Raw genomic sequence first — 5000 nt, 5'->3', positions numbered from 1 at the left:
CACACTACAGGCTGATCCAACTTTGATGTAATGTCCTTAAAACAAGTCAAAATGAGGCTCAGTAGTGTGTGTGGCCTCCACGTGCCTGTATGACCTCCCTACAACGCCTGGGCATGCTCCTGATGAGGTGGCGGATGGTCTCCTGAGGGATCTCCTCCCAGACCTGGACTAAGGCATCCGCCAACTCCTGGACAGTCTATGGTGCAACGTGGCATTGGTGGATGGAGCGAGACATGATGTCCCAGATGTGCTCAATTGGATTCAGGTCTGGGGAACGGGCGGGTCAGTCCATAGCATCAATGCCTTCCTCTTGCAGGAACTGCTGACACACTCCAGCCACATGAGGTCTAGCATTGTCTTGCATTAGGAGGAACCCAGGGCCAACCGCACCAGCATATGGTCTCACAAGGGGTCTGAGGATCTCATCTCGGTACCTAATGGCAGTCAGGCTACCTCTGGCGAGCACATGGAGGGCTGTGCTGCCCCCCAAAGAAATGCCACCCCACACCATGACTGACCCACCGCCAAACCGGTCATGCTGGAGGATGTTGCAGGCAGCAGAACGTTCTCCACGGCGTCTCCAGACTCTGTCACGTCTGTCACGTGCTCAGTGTGAACCTGCTTTCATCTGTGAAGAGCACAGGCCGCCAGTGGTGAATTTGCCAATCTTGGTGTTCTCTGGCAAATGCCAAACGTCCTGCACGGTGTTGGGCTGTAAGCACAACCCCCACCTGTGGACGTCGGGCCCTCATACCACCCTCGTGGAGTCTGTTGCTGACCGTTTGAGCAGACACATGCACATTTGTGGCCTGCTGGAGGTCATTTTGCAGGGCTCTGGCAGTGCTCCTCCTGCTCCTCCTTGCACAAAGGCGGAGGTAGCGGTCCTGCTGCTGGGTTGTTGCCCTCCTACGGCCTCCTCCACGTCTCCTGATGTACTGGCCTGTCTCCTGGTAGCACCTCCATGCTCTGGACACTACGCTGACAGACACAGCAAACCTTCTTGCCACAGCTCGCATTGATGTGCCATCCTGGATGAGCTGCACTACCTGAGCCACTTGTGTGGGTTGTAGACTCTGTCTCATGCTACCACTAGAGTGAAAGCCCCACCAGCATTCAAAAGTGACCAAAACATCAGCCAGAAGCATAGGAACTGAGAAGTGGTCTGTGGTCACCACCTGCTGAACCACTCCTTTATTGGGGGTGTCTTGCTTATTGCCTATAATTTCCACCTGTTGTCTATTCCATTTGCACAACAGCATGTGAAATTTATTGTCAATCAGTGTTGCTTCCTAAGTGGACAGTTTGATTTCACAGAAGTGTGATTGACTTGGAGTTACATTGTGTTGTTTAAGTGTTCCCTTTATTTTTTTGAGCAGTATATTTCCATGTATATTTTTTTTAGTCTCTGTGTTTCAGAATTGTCCTTCGATTCGCAAGTGGCTGAATGTATGTCACCGGAGAAAGAATCCAAGCGAGCGAAACAGCCATGAAGACACATTTCAGTTGAAGGCATTCAGTTGTACAACTGACTAGGTATCTTTCTTTCCTTTTCCATCTATCTGGTACTGTCTTTTCAAAAGGAGTATGACAGCCTCCCCGACGCGGTCTAAGGCACGGCATCACAGTGCTTCAGGCTTCACTACAGATCCGGGTTCGATTCCAGGCTGTGTCGCAGCCGGCCGTGACCGGGAGACCCATGAGCGTTGTCGGGGTTAGGGGAGGGTTTGGCTGGCTGGGATGTCCTAGTCCTGTTGCACTCTAGTGACTCCTTGTGGCGGCCGGTGTTTCCTCCGACACGTTGGTGCAGCTGGCTTCCGGGTTAAACGAGCAGTGTGTCAAGAAGCAGTGCGGCTTGGCGGGTTTGTGTTTCGGAGGACACATGGCTCTCGACCGTCGCCTCTCCCGAGTCCGCACGGGCGTTGCAGCGATGGGACAAGACTGTAACTACCAATTGGCGAGAAAAAGGGTAATAAATAAAGAGTATGAAATTGTTGTCACCCGTAGCACTGAATGCAAGGGAAGCCAGTGAGCATTTGGACTCCCTAGATAATTTTTTAAATAAAATAATAGCCAATCAGCGTTGAGCTAAACTGAGTGAGCTCAACTGTGAATGGTTCTGGCACACCAAAAAACAAGTGTCATAGGAAGCCAGTTTGGATTTTGTGTCACTCCTATCAAATCACATTGAGATCATACATCATTGACAGAAACATCTTGAATTATTGCATCTCGTTGTGTTGTTGTCCTCCGGTGGCTGGCTAAATAAAATTGTCCCTTTCCTAAATTAGCCATGGATGGAGATAGGGATTTGGACTTGTGGTTTTACTTAATTCTCTGTACTGGCCAATGATTATAACGGTGATTCTGATCCAACCATTAATTCATAAATTGTGACCCTGGACTGAGAGAAATTCAACAATATGTAGCTAGATGTAGAAGGCTAACTAGCTAACGTTGCCCATGAAAGGAAGTTAGGCTAGCGAGCAAGCATTTTAGCCAGGTAGCCTAGGACAAGAAACTAAAAGTGTGTACTGTATGACAGAGTGACAGACCATTAAGTCAACATGACAGAAGAGGATGGCATGCGCACACACACACACACACACACACACACACACACACACACACACACACACACACACACACACACACACACACACACACACACACACACACACACCACACAGAAATCAGAACCATGGACAGCCACATCATATTTAGCTTATGTTGATCGTTTTTGGTATCTTATAGTTGTCACTGTATTAGACTAAAAATAGCTGATTTGATGATGTTGAATGTTGTAGTTGAAATGGTGCTGGAATAGTGGAGGCAGCTCCTGTTTTCTTTGTGACTTGCGGTGACTCTCTGTGGTTCTAAATCAATAGTTGTTTAGTGGTCTGAAAATGTTGGAAACATTAACTTGCTTGGTCATGCTGTAGGTTATGTAGCTGTTTGTTACATTCAATATGCTTTGTGGACTTCACCGGACAGAGGTTGCTCTTCGGTTTTGTGATTGAACAAAAGTGTGTTTTCATTTAATCTGCCACTGTGTCTTCTAATTGTCTCAGCTTTTAGGCCTCTATATCACAGTCGCAAGGCATATGAACTACCAGGTTATAGAGAACACAAGGCAATTATCACAACACATAGGTTGTAATATGGCTTTTTTTTCCTGGCTTCTCCAGTGATTTTACAAATGCACCCACAAAACAGGAGAGGGAGCCAGGAGGAGAGGAGGAGATAATATGGAGGGAGGAGGGAGAACAGGAGAGTATGGAGGGAGAAGGGAGGAGATAATATGGAGGGAGGAGGGAGAACAGGAGAGTATGGAGGGAGGGGGGAGAACATGAGATAATATGGAGGGAGGAGGGAGGAGATAATATGGAGGGAGGAGGGAGAACAGGAGTGTATGGAGGGAGGAGGGAGAACAGGAGAGTATGGAGGGAGGAGGGAGGAGATAATATGGAGGGAGGAGGGAGAACAGGAGAGTATGGAGGGAGGGGGGAGAACAGGAGAGTATGGAGGGAGGAGATAATATGGAGGGAGGAGGGAGAACAGGAGAGTATGGAGGGAGGGGGGAGATAATATGGAGGGAGGGGGTAGAACAGGAGAGTATGGAGGGAGGGGGGAGGAGATAATATGGAGGGAGGAGGGAGAACAGGAGAGTATGGAGGGAGGGGGAGGAGATAATATGGAGGGAGGGGGAGAACAGGAGAGTGTGGAGGGAGGGGGGAGGAGATAATATGGAGGGAGGAGGGAGAACAGGAGAGTATGGAGGGAGGGGGAGGAGATAATATGGAGGGAGGAGGGAGAACAGGAGATAATATGGAGGGAGGAGGGAGAACAGGAGATAATATGGAGGGAGAACAGGAGATAATATGGAGGGAGGAGGGAGAACAGGAGATAATATGGAGGGAGGAGGGAGAACAGGAGATAATATGGAGGGAGGAGGGAGGAGGGAGAACAGGAGATAATATGGAGGGAGGAGGGAGAACAGGAGATAATATGGAGGGAGGAGGGAGGAGATGACGGGGTTCAGGGGGGGTTGTTTTAGCATCTGGATGAAACAAAACCTGCTAGCTGTCACGTCTGAATTAGACACACACACACACACACACACACACATATACACACACGTACGCATGCACACACACACACACACACACACACACACACACACACACACACACACACACACACACACACACACACACACACACACACACACACACACACACACAGAAGTCCTCATGCTTATTAAAACCAATGTATACATGGTAACATAAAACGCCTCCAGGAATCAAACAAGAGACCAAAGAAAAAAATCTAACACAACCTTTCAGAATACTGTAACGTCTCGGCAACAGGGCAAGTACAAACTCTCATTGTGCACTTTTTGCTTTGTCCAAGAACTGTAATGTCTCAACGACATGTCAGGATAAGAAAACAATCTCATTGTGCTGTTCTGTCTTTGTCCAAGTACCTCCCAAAAAAATGAAGGTCTCTCAGCAATCACTTGGAACAAAATCTTTTGACTTCATCTGATGAGAAAAGTATATTTTCAGGACAATTTCAGAATTGGTTTTAAACAGCCCGGCCTGTAAGGTGTTGGCTGGGGGGTAATTGAAGTTTGCCCTGGTTTTTGTCATCTCTGTGTAATTTCTCTATCGTAAACTGACACATAAGTCGATTCCTTCCCGCGCTTGACGGATAGTCTCATCTCGACCGGCCGCCGTGGAATACCAGGAAAGATTCATTTGTTTCAAAAACCAGACGGACGTCAGACATAACCCCTCTCTCTCTCTCTGTCTCTCTCTCTCTGTCTCTCTCTCTCTGTCTCTGTCTCTCTGTCTCTCTCTCTCTCTCTCTCTCTCTCTCTCTCTCTCTGTCTCTGTCTCTGTCTCTCTCTCTCTCTCTGTCTCTCTCTCTCTCTCTCTCTCTCTCTCTCTCTATGGATTATGTCAATGCCCACAGACGAGTGTTAATTTAAGCGGAATTAC

The 5000-nt window shown here is 48.2% G+C and overlaps 1 protein-coding gene across 4 annotated transcripts in view; it reads right to left on the bottom strand.

Annotated features, from left to right (window-relative positions):
* The window catches only part of LOC115195373 (semaphorin-5A-like), a 268434-nt gene that overhangs the window by 12002 nt on the left and 251432 nt on the right, over nucleotides 1–5000 (bottom strand). The window lies entirely within an intron of this gene.

This window comes from Salmo trutta, chromosome 6 (assembly GCF_901001165.1).
Source record: "Salmo trutta chromosome 6, fSalTru1.1, whole genome shotgun sequence".
In the NCBI taxonomy this organism is placed as follows: Eukaryota; Metazoa; Chordata; class Actinopteri; order Salmoniformes; family Salmonidae; genus Salmo; species Salmo trutta.
Note: the sequence above shows the minus strand (reverse complement) of the source record. Positions and strands in the feature narration are given on the sequence as shown.